We start from the raw sequence: 14,637 nt of genomic DNA on the forward strand, positions 1-14,637 counted from the left end.
ACGCCTCCTCAGGAAGACTCTGACAAAAAAATGTCATCACCCATTCTGAATGTTAGGAGCTTCAAGAGACTGCGCAAGAGAAGCAGGGCTGGCCTCTCCAGACTCTGTTGCTTCCCAGGACTGCATCGACAAAAACCCACCATATCATGTTCTGAGAATGTGACTTCTCTGCAAGAGGCAGGATGCAGAATGTAATGAAAGGGTAAACAGGAACGGGACGGTCCATCACAACCCCAATATTGTTCACTACACCATCCTACACCATCAGCCGCTTCTGCGGTCTAGTAATATCAGGGCAGGTCCATCCAGTTACTGAGTGTGCTCCAGGAGGACAGTGCTTTGACCTTGGAATGGAGGATGATCCACAGCAGGAAGAAGAGGCAAAGAAAACACTCAGGGAGACGGTGTCAGCTATAAAGTACTGCCACACCTTGGCATTCTCCATGGAGACTCGAAACCCTAGCTTTTCCTCAGAGACGCAGAGGGTAACGTGAAGGTAACAGACATTGGCCTTGCCATCAAGAGCAGACAAAGCACCTTACTGAAATTGAGATGTGGGACCAAGAGCTTTAATGCCCAATAGGGAGTATTACAGCAGCCATGTGATGGATGGCAAGAAAGCAGATGTGTGCGCTCCGAGTGTGGTACTCTATACCATCACCACTGGTTATCATCCTTCAGAGAAGGACCATGAAACAGATAAAGATTGCCACAGGAAACTGTGACATTCCATCTCAGCTCTGTTGGCAACTTGAAAACCTAATTCACCATATCCTCATAGTTCCCACAGAGATGAGGCCTTCCATTGAAGACGCTAAGAGGCACCCATGGGTAAAGGAAGGTGAAGATTTTAAGCCAATGAGATCCTGGAATCCCAGCCGGGAAAAAAAAAAATGGATGGGTACATTTTTTAGTTTAATAAAAAATTATGCAAGAGGTTTGAGCCCAGATCTTCCTCTTCATCCAAGCCTGTGACTTTATGTCCTGTGCCACCCCATCCATACCAAACCATCCACTAGCACATCCCTCTACCTCTGATCTTTCCATAAAGAGAAGGGGCAGTGAGCCCAACTTTGGCTTCCTCCACATCTGGCCCTCAGGAGAGCATGGGCCTGTTTCCCTGACACTAACGCACACAGGGTGGCAAGAAGGGCTTCCATGCCTGCTACTGCTTTGCATTTTCCCTTGTGTCTACAGCAGTGTGTTGGACGAGGAGATCCCCTACCACCTGAGGAAACCTCAAACAAGGAAATCTCATCACCCCCTGAGCATATTGGGTGCTTCAAGAGACTGAAAGAGAATCCACGCATGCCTGTCATGACTGTTGCTCCCCGAGCACTCCAGAAACAGACCCACCATATTTCTCAACTTAGAAAGAGCCTCCACTGAAAGAGGCAGGAACCAGACCCAATAAAAGTGTAAACAAGCGTGGGATGTCGCATCACATTCTTGACATTGGTCACGACAGCATCAGCCTCTTTGAGTCAAAGGGAGTCTATCTAGTTACTGAGTGTGCCAAAGAAGTTGAAAATGGGGGATGACCTGCTACAGGTAGAGGTAGAGAAAATATTCAGGCAGGCAGTGTCAGCCATAAAGCACTGCCACCTTGACATTATCCATCAAGACAGGAAACCCCAGTTTTTCCTCAAGAGATGCAGAGGGTCATGTGAAAGTAATAGACTTGGCCATGGCCATCAAGTGTACAACCAACACCTTACTGAAACGACAGTGTGTGAAAAAGGGGGTTGTTTTTGTGGCCATATGACGGCCGAGAGGCAGATGTGTGAGTTGGGGTGTGCTACTCTATCACCACTGGGTACTACCCTTTCAGAAGAAGCACCATGAAAGACATTGAGGAAAAAATTGCCATGGGGACCTGTGACATCCAAGCTCATGTCTCTCCACAACCTGAAAACCTAATTCACCATATTCTCCCAGTTCCTCCAGAGATGAGGGCCCTCCACTGAAGACATTAAGTGACATCCAAGGGTTGTTAACTGTAAAGGAATTATCCCAAGTGTGCCTTATTCTGAATCAAACAATATAGACATGCTCAGAGACAAGGCATTCACTGTCAACAATTTCTTGGAATCCCTGCAAAAAGGTATGATGAACCAATGGGTACACATTTGATTTTGAAAGGAAACATACACACGAGATTAAGCGCAGATCTTTTACTTCATCCAAGCCTGTGCTTGCGTGCCCTATGCCACCCCATCACCAGCTCATCCATCTATCTCTGTTCTTCCAACAAGAGGAGGGACAGTGAGCCCAACTTTGGCATCCTCCACATCTGGCCCTCAGGAGAGCATGGGCCTGTTCCCCTGGCACTATCAGGACACAAGATGGCAAGAAGGGCTTCCATGCCTGCCTTTGCTTCACACTGTCCCAAGAAGAAGAGCCAATTTCCTGCCTGTGCCCTCCATTCAGGAGCTGTGGCTGCCCCGTGTGTCTGCAGCAGCACATCGGAGAGGAAATGCCTGTGCTACCTGAAGAATTCTCTGACAAGGCAATCTCATCATGTCCTCTAAGGATTAGGTGCTTCAAGTCACTGTTAGAGAATCACAGCTTCCCTATGAAAACTGTGTTGCTTCCGGAGGGAGGGCACCAAAGACAAAGACCCCCATCTATCTTACAAGAACGTAGATCCTCTGAAAGAGGAAGGACCCAGAACCCATTAAAAGGGTAAACAATATGGCATGGGGCATCACAACACTGATGTCGTGCACTACACCATTTTAACTTCATTACCTCATCCAGGTTGTAGTAACATCAAAGCAGGTCCATCTACTCACTAAGTGTGCTCCAGGGGGAAACTTCTCTGACCTGACAATGGAGGACAGCCCACCCCAAGATGAAGAGGCAAAGAAAATAGTCAGGCAGATAGAATCGGCAATAACGTAATGCCACAGCCTTGACATTGTCCACCGAGACAGGAAACCCCTGCTTTCCCTCAGAGTGGCAGAGGGTAATGTGAAGGTGATAGACTTTGGCATGGCCATCAAGTACAATCCTGGACCTTACTGAAATGGCAGTGTGGGACCAAGAGCTTTAATGACCCAGAGGTGGCATTAGTGGACCTTAGGATGGCACGGAGACACATGGGTGCAGTCTGGGCATGCGACTCTATTTCCTCACCACGGGGTACTGTCCCTTCAGAAGAAGAACCAGGAAAGAGATCAAGGAATTAGATTGCCACTAGGACCTGTGACATTCCAGCTCATGTCTCTGAGCAACCTGAAAACCCACATCAAAACATCATCTCATTTCCTCCAGAAATGAGGCCTCCATTAAAGTCATTGAGAGACATCCATAGGACATTAAATGTGGTAGAAGTATTCCAAATGTGACTTATTCAGATTGTAACATTATAGACATGCTGCCATGCATGGCTTTAAATTTCAAAGAGATCTTCTAATCCCTGTAAATAATGTGGCAAAATGTTGGGAACTTATTTGCTTTTAAAAGAATGGGTACAAGAGGGGCATAAACACACACCTAACACTTGAGCCGAGCCTGCGATGCTATGCCCTATGCCACCCATATCACCAGCACATCCCTCTGTCTCTGGTCTTCCAAGAAGAGAAGGGCCAGTGAGCTCAAACTTGGCTTCCTCCTCATCTGGCCCTCAGGAGTAAATGGGCCATTTCCCTAGAACTGTCAGGACACAAGATGGCAAGAAGTGCCTCCCCGGTGCCACTGCTTTACTTTTTCCCCAAAGGAAGAGCTGATTTACTGCCTATGCCCTCCGTCAGGAGCTGTGGCTGCCCCATGTGTCTGGAGCAGCATAGCAGAAGAGGAAATGCCCACACCCCCTGAGGAAGTAGCTAACAAGGAAGTCTCACCACCCCTCAGAATATTGGGTGCCTCAAGAGACTGCATAAGAGAATCAGGGCTTGCCTGTCAAGATTCTGTTGCATCCCGAGGACACCAAAGACAAAAACCCACCATATATCTTCCAAATGTGGCTTCTGTGAAAGAGACAGGAAGCAGAACCAATGAAAATGTAGACAAGTATGGGAGGGCGCATCACAACCTTGACCTTGGTCACTACACCATCCTACATCATCAGCCTCTTGCAGACTCTAGAAACATAAAAGTGGGTGCATCCAGTTGCTGAGTGTGCTCCAGTAGGCAAGTTCTTTGACCATGAATGATGGTCCCTTCAGGAGGGAGATGCAAAGAAAACATTCAGGCAGAAGCGCTTCCATGCCTGCCATCGCTCACACTGTCCCAAGGACAGAGGCATTTCCTGCCTGTGCCCTCCACTCAGGAGCTGTGGCTGCCCCGTGTGTCTGCAGCTGGATATCAGAAGAGGAAATGCTCATGGCCACCTGAGACTCTTTATAAGGAAATCTCACCACCCCTGGAGAATATTGGGTGCTTCAAGAGACTGTGTAAGAGAATCAGGACTTGCCTGTCAAGACTCTGTGGCTACACAAGGGCTCTAAAGACAAACACCCACCATTTACCTTCAAAATGTGGCGCCTCTGAAAGAGGCAGGAAGCAGACCCAAAGAAAGTGTCAACAAGTATGGGCTGGGGCATCACACCTGACAGTGGTCACTACCCCAACCTACACCATCAGCCTCTCCCAGGCTCTAGTAACAGCAAGTCGGGTCCATCTTGTTCCTGAGTGTGCCCCAGGAGGACACTTCTCCGACCTGACAGTGGAGGATGGCCTGCAGGAGGAGGGAGAGGCAATGAAAACATTCAGGCAGACAGTGTCAGCCATGAAGTACTGCCACAGCCTTGGCATTGTCCGTCGAGGCAGGAAACCCAGCTTTCCCTCGGACATGCAGAGGGTAATGTGGGTTATGTAATAACCTTTGTCCTGGCATCGAGTGCAAACCCAGCACCTTACTGCAATGGCAGAGTGGGAACAGAGCTTGAATGGCCCAGAGGGCATAATGGGGCAGCCATATGCTGGCGAGGAGGCAGAGGAGTGCATCTGGACTTCCTCGTCCATTTCCTCACCCCTAGGTATGGCTCCTTCAGAGGAAGCAGGAGACAGACCTAGATAAAGGGTTGCCAAGGGAACCTGGGACAGTCCAGCTCACTTTCCTGGGTAGCTTGAAAACATAATTCACAATGTCCTCAGAGTCCCCCAGGGATGAGGCCCTCCAGTGAGGACACTAAGAGATATCCACGGGGCATGGAAGTGAAGCTAATACCACACAGCGACCTATCCAGATTAAAACAATAGAGCATATTTCTAGACCCTGAACTGTGCTAATCCAGTGTTCCAGGACTCACTAAGAGAAGACCACAGACATTTGCAACTCTGATCCTGTCTAACTGAGCTTCCAAAAACGCTCTAAGAGGCAAAGAATAAACAGGGATTTCAAGCCTCTCCAGAAATTCCAGAATCAAGCCTGGGGAGAAAATGGTGGCACACAGAACAAGGGGCCAGTGATCCAACATCCTCCACTTGCCTCTCAATATGATTGGTATTTCCAGGTCATTAGTGGAGATGCTCAAGGTCACTGTAAAATCCTGTGTTGTAATCTGACACTTGTCCCACACTGACAGAAGTCCCTCTGACCCAATTCCTGCCTGTGCCCTCCAAGGAAATTTTTACATTATGTCTGGAGATGAGACCCCTGCCTGAGGGAGAGAAAAGGAAATGTTCCACTGAGCATGAGTTGGGACCTACAGATTGATATCTTCTACTGTTGCCCTGGGTTGTTTTAGGCTCAGTGATTATCTGAAAAACTAAACCTTTTAGTTGCATTTCTATCACAGTGAGGTGACACTTCCAGGTTATACTGCAAGACCATGGAAGCCAAGGCTTTCGTGTGCAAAGGACTACCCATGTCATAGCCTAGAGCAGAGGGACAGAATGCATGCATGAGGCTTGCTTGCTTGTGCTCATCTAGAGCTCTCTGCTGTCACATTGAGCTGGGAATTATCCAATCCTGGGGAATGACACTGCCGAAGCTGTTGTGCCTTCCATCGTCAATTAAGGTAATCAAATGGCTGGCCTCTACAGACATGCTCACAGGGGAACTTCATCTTTTCACTCAGTCCTCTGTGAAGACTCTCCTCCAGGCCACCTCTCCTCATTCTGCTTGAGAGTCTGATTAAAGACCATGAATTGCTCCTGTGGCCACCATGGTCAGCTTCCCAACATTGGAACCTCTCAGACTCATGACTGGAGGCTTCAGCTGTCCCTTTGCCTGGGCTCAAGGCTGACACCTTGTAGTGTGTTCTCTCTGCCTCTCAGTTTTTCCCACATTATACCTGACACTGTTTTCACTCAGCCATCAGCTCTTGGCTAACTTGATGTCTCTACTGCATGTCCTCAAGTGATGCCTTCAGACATAGGAGGAGATTTCTCCAGCAGACTTTTGCCTTCATTTGATCCTTTATTTTCTGTTTCCTCTGCCAGGTCCTTTTCCAGGTGTGGAACCCCTCCCTCCAAGAAAGGATAACGACTGGTCACCCTCTCATGCCATTTTCCTTCTGTTACCCTGTGCTTCTTTGAGTAGGCCCAATTCAGTGCTACTAGGTATGTATGAGGCTTACAGACATTACCCTAATTTTCACAGACGGTATGGCTCTGAGAGCCCATAACCTTGGGAAGCACTTTATATTATTGACATATTTAGTCACTTACTTCCTTATCCTCTGTCTCTCTGTTACTACTGCTTTGTCTCTGTCTCTGCATCTGTTTCTCTTTCCTTTGCTCTTTCTCCCTGCCTCTCAGTCTCTGTCTGCCTGTCTATCTGTCTGTATCTGTCTGTATCATTGTGTGGGAAGAGGTAGCATGATGTTTCTGAGTACCGTGTAGAGGTCAAAGGATACATTGAGGCATTACTCAAACTTGGGAAATACCCTGAGATTGTACTCTATTGTCTATTCTTGGAAGTTTTTGCAGGTGAAGAATCTGAAGGGTCTTTTGTCAGTGCCAGTACACACAGAACTCCATTGTCTGGGCAGTGGAGCCTTGGCCTTGGCACAGAAGACCTGAGCTGTTCTCCTTCCTTGGATGCCACCATCCAGTCTGGATCATATCTCTCCTGCCAGACTGCCTTGATTGTCCTGATCCCCTATTCATTCTATCCTCAACCTCTCAGCTTAGTTCTCTAAGGTTAAGTCTCATTGAATCTTAGCATCCTACTTCATTTGTCCCAGATCTTTCTGCCTACCTTTATTTTGCCAGAACTTTCTTTGGCTGTAACAAGTCTGTAATAGTTTAGGACATGGCTTTCCTCATCAGCAGATCCAGAGCCCTTACAGCAGATGCTCTTATTTACCTGTGAGTGGGACCAAGCCAACAACCTTAATCCTGACTCAGAGGTGAGAATAAACTTAAAGCTCAGAGCATGACCTGCTCCAGTGTGGTTCCTGAGCCTGAGAGCTCCCAGCTCCACTGTCCAAGTTTCATGGTTTATTCACTGAAAATGTTCTTGGCTGTGTCAACAACTGATTATGCAAAAGCAGGAGCCCAGAAAGCAAGGGATAACCCTTGCATGATCTTGGACCCATGCTGGATCTTTTTTTAATTGCCTTTATCTCCACCTTCCACACTAAAAATACCCCTACATCTCTCCAAGGCCATTCCTGTTCCCAGTGCCCAACTACACTCAGGGAGGATGCTGGGCAGAGCCAGTGGCTCATCTACAGTGTCTATTTCTGATGAACACTGATGCTCTGGGAAACACTTGGCTTCACTTTGTTGTTCTTCTGGGATAACCCCTTCAAAATCCTGTTCAATCAACCTGTCAAGGAGCAATGTTCCTCTGCCATGAGAAAATTTTGAGTCCACAAAAGAAAATGGGTCTGAGGTATCTCACCTTAACACTGCAATTCCATTTCCCTAGGGATCACTGACAAATTCAGGCCAGTCCTACCTGCACAGAAGATGAGAGCCAATATTGGTTTTGCAGTGACTCATGACCTGAGACACTCAGAGATTCACCATAGATCCAAAGGCCAAATTTGATCACCCTTCCTCCTTGTCTTTTTAGTCTCCCCTTAGAGACAGTACTTTAACAGTATCCTTTTTGAGCTCACATGGACCTCATCTGTTATATGCTAGTAAATGAACATTAGATATGTTAGCTTTGATGCTAAGACACTGAGGTTCCTGTGTGCTATGAGAGGAGAGGGCAAAAGGGGCTCAGTCCTGCAGCCTGATGACCTGGGGTTGTGTTTTCAGGGTAGCACGGGGAAACTTCTACATCATGTAAAAGTTGAAATCTCTCCCAAGCAGCCTCAGGTCTGCACCTAGAGCAGAGGCTTTGATGGCACCACATCCTAAAGCTAGGAGGTTGGAAACATGGCTGGCATGACTGAGTCCCACCGCTCTTGCTGCAGCTGTTGTCAGGGATGTCCCCCTACCTCTTCATCCAGTGCCTCCTGGTCTGACTTAGATACTTGTACTTTTGAATCACAACCCAATGCATCTTTCTCCAATCCTCCCAAATCTGTCCATATTTGAGGTAGAATCTCAGAATTGTGATGATTTTCCCTTTTTAAAAGTAGGTTTTCCAAAGTCTGTCCATCACTTTGAGATAAATGATGACACTGTGACCTTTGTTTGGAACCCTGGGGTTTACAGGTTCAGGCTGGGGAGGACATCTCTGAAGACACAAAAGTCATCATCTGCAGTGTCCCACCATTTCTTTTGAAGCCCTGACTGGAAATGGAGAAGACCCCAGACCCAAAACTCTCCTTGAATCCTGGGGGCTGGGCACAGTAGAGTGGGTCTTCCCCAGAAGTAACATTTGGACATTTTTTTTCAGCTATGGAGGAAGAACCATTGGATATCATCACCCCTTGATGTGTTTATATGTTCATCCCAGCCCTTGAGCTGTCAAGTCTCCAGGGAAAACTTCTGATAAATGGCTGCAGGATCTATGTGTGGTCTCTTTGCTTGCCTTAAGTACATGGATAACACAGATGATGCTTCCTCTAACTGGGCATATGATCAATAAAGGTGTAGTTGTGTCTCTCTGTCCTCTCTCCTCAGAGTTCTGCTGGGATCCTCACATTCTCTGTGCTCACTAACCCCATTCCTGAAGCTCTTCCATACCTGATCCCCATCATGGTCTGACCACAGTGATCAGACTTTTGAGGTGTCCATGAGGACACCCCTGACTGGATGTTTACATTCTTAGCCACACTGTAGGGAGGAGAACAAAGGCCTGGAGACGCCATGCTGTTCACCAGTTCAGTGCAGGAGCAGAGCCTTCCCAACATCAGAACAGCTAGGACCCGTCACTTCCCCAGGACAGGATGCCTCTGGACGGCAGGATGCACAAGTTAACTCTTTCCAAAAACCTGACTGTCCTAGTGCAGAGAGCTCCCAAGTCTCCCTCTCAGCCTCCTTCAGTTCTTGTATGTCTCCTTGGCTAACACTTCAGTGAGCTTCTGATTCTGCTGACAGGAGAGCACCATGGAAAAGCTCAGACTTTCAGGTTGGAGGGACAAGTATAGTGAGGAGGGTTTCTTATGCACTGGTGGTGGGGCGCTAGGAAGTCTGGGAGTACAAAGACTGGTGGGACAGCTGGGACCATATCTACTGCAAGAAACCATTCTTCTCTCAACTTACACAAGTTCCTTCATTTTGTTCTCCATATTCAGCCTCTTGTCACAAACATTGTGGCCTTGCTGATGTCCCCAGCTTAGCAATGGATTGCAGCCAATAGCTTGGGCTCTATAAGGATGGACCACATCCTTAGGAAGTACACGGAAAGCATCCATGCACAGGAGAAAAGTTCAAGGACCAAAGTTTCATCAGACATTGCAAGATACAGAGAGCCTGACAGCCTCAGGTCAGAGGTTACCTTGAATCCTAGAAGAGGAAGAAGGCCCCACTCCAGAGAAGCAGCTTGGTGACGATGCTGTTGCAACCAGGACTAGGAATGTGACACTTGTGTTTCTGTGATACCAGGTTTAGGAGTCTTGTGCCCAGGTATCCACAGTCCTCCTCAGGTACCTCATCTATGAGAGAGTCCTGATTGGGAGTGTCATGTCCTGATCTTATCCCACTTGACACATGGGCTAAGAAAGATTTTTTTTAAAGAAAGATTTCAAGGGGCTGGAAATAGGTGGACCCACAGGCGACATTAAAACTCCAGTTCTGTACTTTGTGGTTTTTGACCCTTTTCACCCTTGTTTGAGTGAGAACAAGGCTCTGAGCCTGATATTTCCAAGATTCACCTCTATGCACTTCAGAATCCCACAGCTCAAATCTGTACAGATACCACTCTGGAATGAGTCCCGGGACAAGGTGCCTGACATGGGTTTTATCCATGATTTGTTTACAGGCCCATGCCTCAGCAACACTAAACCTACAGAGAATCATTCAGAGATTCCAACTTTAGACATTGGGAGGGGACGTTAAAGAAAATGACCTGTGCAAGGCTCACAGAGCCATGTCATGCATCTGTGACCCTCAGTGTTGTGATTGCCATGCTCTCTGGCAATCTCAACGTGAGCCACCATTTACAGAATAGCAGTGCAGGGCAGCAGAGCAATGCAGTGGCCCTAAGGTGGTGTAGTGAGTGGTTCCAGTGGATACTGAAATCACTACATCCTCTGCTTTTAGGAGGAAAGCAAAAGGAAAGTGGGAGGGATTGTGTGAGGGTGAGATTCATGACTAAATGTAGCCCAGGTATCAGCTCCCCCATCTGGAAGAGCACATCTGCCTCTGTATGGAGGCTTCAGGTCAGCAATGCCACCTGGGACACAGGAATTCATGATCACCCTATGAAGTCACTGTACCTGAATCTTGCTCTAGGATAGAACAAAAACAGAATAGTTATATCCCATCACCCAGGTTCCCGTCCATAAACCCCCATCCCACCCCCTTCCCCTGTGTCTTTGAGGGTGTTCCCCCACCCACCCACCCCTTCCTCCTTCCCCAGTTTGACATGCCCCTAGGCTGGGGTCCAGCCTTGCCAGGACCAAGGGCTCGCCAATACAGAAACCAGCACATGACTGGCATAGGGGATTCTTTGGAAGGTACAGGTTGGTGGAGAGTACAGGAGGGCTGAGAAGCCAATAGAAGTGTAAGGCAGATGCTGAAGTCATGTGGCAGATGGCACGGAGGCCACATGCAGCTGGATAGATGGGCTCCCTTGCTCTGACAGAAGCAGAGCCGTGGAAGGGCCTGCCTGAGCCCTCCATCAGTACCTTTAGGTCCAGCTGCTTCTCTTGCAAGTCACAAGCAGTATGAAGCTCTGCTCTTGGCTGCCAGCATCACATGTCCTTGTTCACATTGGAGACAGGGCTTACAGGAATCTATTCTCCTCCTACCTATGAGCTGGAATAGAGATCATCAGGTCCCTAGGGCCAGTCTTCTGGCTATCCCCAGAGTGAATCAGAGAAATATTTCTTTATTGAATATTTTTATTTACATTTTGAATGTTATCCCCTTGCCCGGTTTCCCATCCATAAACCCCCTATCCTACCCCTTCCCCCTGCATCTATGAGGGTGTTCCCCCACCACCCACCCCTTCCTGCTTCCCCGGCCTGACATACCCCTACACTGGGAGTCCAGCCTCCCCAGGACTAAGGGCTTCTCCTACCATTGATGCCCGACAAGCTTATCCTCTGCTACATATACAGCTGGAGCCATGGGTAACCCCATACTCTTTGGATGGTGGTTTAGTCCCTGGGAACTCTGGTTGGTTGGTACTGTTGTCCTTATGGGGTTGCAAACCACTTCAGCTCCTTCAATCCTTCCCTAACTCTTCCATTGGGGACCCCGTTCTCAGTTCAATGGTTGGCTGTAATCATCCTCACCTCTGTATTTGTCAGGCTCTCAGAGCCTCTCAGGAGACAGCTATATCAGGCTCCTGTCAGCATGCACTTCTTGGCATCTGCAACAGTGTCTGGGTTTGGTGACTATGTATATGGGTGGATCCCAGGTGAGGCAGTCTCGGGGATTTTACAGTCTCTGCTCCAAACTTTGTCTTCATATTCCTCCTGGGAATATTTTTTGTTCACCCTTCTAAGAAGGTCTCAAGCCTCTGCACTTTGGTCATCATTCTTCTTGAGCTTCATGTGGTCTGTGGATTGTATCTTGGGTAATCCAAGCTTTGTGGCTAATATCCACTTATCAGTGAGTGCATATCATGTGTGTTTCTCTGTGTTTGGGTTACCTCACTCAGGATGGTATTTTCTAGTTCCATCCACTTGCCTATGAATTTCATGAAGTCATTGTTTTGATAACTGAGTAGCACTCCATTGTGTAGATGTACCGAATTTTCTGTATCCATTCCTGTGCTGAAGGGCATTTTGTTTTTTTCCAGCTTCTGGCTATTATAAATAAGGGTGCTATGAACATAGTGGAGCATGTATCCTTGTTATATATTGGAGCATCTTTTGGGTATATGCCCAAAAGTGGTATAGTCGGGTTCTCAGGTTGTAATAGGTCCAATTTTCTGAGGAACCTCCAGACTGATTTCCAGAGTAGTTGTATCAGCTTGCAATCCCACCAACAATGGAGGAGTGTTCCTATTTCTCTATATCCTGGCCAGCATCTGTTGTCACCTCAGTTTTTTCTCTTAGCTATAGTGTGAATTGGAATGTCAGGGTTGTTTTGATTTGCATTTCCCTGATGACTAAGGATGTTGAACATTTCTTTATATGCTTCTCAGCCATTCAATATTTCTCAGTTGTGAATTCTTTGTTTAGATCTCTACCCCATTTTTAATAGGGTTATTTGTTTCTCTGGAGTCTAACTTCTTGAGTTCTTTGTATATGTTGGATATTAGCCCTCTATCAGATGTAGGATTGGTAAAGATCTTTTCCCAATCTCTTGGTTTCTGTTTTGTCCTAATGACAGTGTCTTTTGCCTTACAGGACCTTTGCAATTTTATGAAGTCCCATTTGTCTATTCTTGATCTTCGAGCATAAGCCATTGGTGTTCTGTTCAGGAAATTTCCCCCAGTGTCCATGTTTCGAGGCTCTTCCTGACTTTTTCTTCCATTACTTTCAGTGCATCTGGTTTTATGTGTGGGGTCCTTGATCCACTTGGACTTGAGGTCCAAAAGGTCGAAAAGAATGGATCAATTTGCATTCCTCTACATGCTGACCTGCAGTTGAACCAGCACCGTTTGTTGAAAATGCTATGTTTTTTCCACTGGATGGTATTAGCTCCTTTGGCAAAGATAAAGTGACCATAGGTGTGTGGGTTCATTTCTGGGTCTTGAATTCTATTCTATTGATCTACCTGCCTGTCTCTGTACCAATACCATACAGTTTTATCACTATACAGCTGGAGGTCAGAGATGGTGATTTCCCCAGAAGCTCTTGCTATTTTTGGTTTTTTATTATTCCAAATGAATTTGCAAATGGCTCTTTCTAACTCTATCAGGAATTGAATGGGAATTTTGATGGGAATTGCATTGAATCTGTAGATTGCTTTTGGCAAGATGGCTATTTTTCCTCTATTAATCCTGCCAGTCGATTTTCATGGGAGATCTTTCCATCTTGTGAGATATTCCTTGATTTCTTTCTTCAGAGACTTGAAGTTCTTGTCATACAGATCTTTCACTTGCTTGGTTAGAGTCACACTGAGGCATTTTACGTTATTTGTGAGTATTGTGAATGGTGTTATTTCCCTAATTTCATTCTCAGCCTGTTTATCCCTTGAGTAGAGGAAGGCTACTGATTTGTTTGAGTTAACTTTATATCCAGCCACTTTGCTGAAGTTGTTTATCAGGTTTAGGAGTTCTCCATTGGAATTTTTGGGGTCATTGGTATATTATCATATCATCTGCAAATAGTGATATTTTAACTTCGTCCTTTCCAATTTGTATCCCTCTGACCTCTTTGTTTTCTGATTGCTCTGGCGAGGACTTCAAGTTCTACATTGAATAGGTGTGGAGAGAGTGGGCAGCCTTGTCTAGTCCCTGATTTTAGTGGCATTGCTTCAAGTATCTTTCCATTTAGTTCCATGTTGGCAACTGGTTTGCTGTATATTGTTTTTACTATGTTTAGGTAGGGACCTCGAATTCCTGGTGTTTTCAAGACTTTTAACATGAAAGGGTGTTGAATTTTGTCCAATGCTTTCTCAGCACCTAATGTGATAATCACATGGGTTTTTTCTGTGAGTTTGTTTATATAGTAAATTATGTTTATAGATTTCCATGTATTGTATATCTCTGCATCCTTGGGATGAAGCCTACTTGATCATGATGGATGACTGCTTTGATATGTTCTTGGAGTTGCAAGAATTTCATTGAGTAATTTTGCATCAACATTCATAAGGGAAATTGGTCTGAAGCTCTCTTTCGTTTTTGGGTCTCTGTGTGGTTTAGGTATAGGTGAACTGTGACGTCATAAAAGGAATTGGGTAGTGTTCTTCCAGTTTCTATTTTGTGGAATAGCTTGGAGAGTACTGGTATTAGGTATTCCACAAAGGTCTGACATAATTCTGCACTAAACCCATCCAGTCCTGGGCTTTCTTTTTTTTTTTTTTTCAGAGCTGGGGACTGAACCCAGGGCCTTGCACTTGCTAGGCTAACGCTCTACCACTGAGCTAAATCCCCAACCCCCACTAGGCTTTTTTTGGTTGGGAGACTTCTAATGAGTGCTTCTATTTCTTTAGGAGTTGTGGGACTGTTTAGATGGTTTGTCCAATCCTGATCTAACTTTGGTACCTGGTATCTGCCTAGAA

General features: G+C 46.4%; 2 pseudogenes; both read left to right on the forward strand.

Moving 5' to 3' along the window:
• Window positions 1-350: 350 nt before the first annotated feature.
• Window positions 351-1,389, forward strand: LOC116898556 (annotated as a pseudogene).
• A 141-nt stretch (window positions 1,390-1,530) lies between these two features.
• LOC116898557 lies at window positions 1,531-3,027 on the forward strand (annotated as a pseudogene).
• The last annotated feature ends 11,610 nt before the right edge of the window (window positions 3,028-14,637 follow it).

The sequence above is a fragment of the Rattus rattus genome, chromosome 4 (assembly GCF_011064425.1).
Source record: "Rattus rattus isolate New Zealand chromosome 4, Rrattus_CSIRO_v1, whole genome shotgun sequence".
NCBI classification, from domain to species: Eukaryota; Metazoa; Chordata; class Mammalia; order Rodentia; family Muridae; genus Rattus; species Rattus rattus.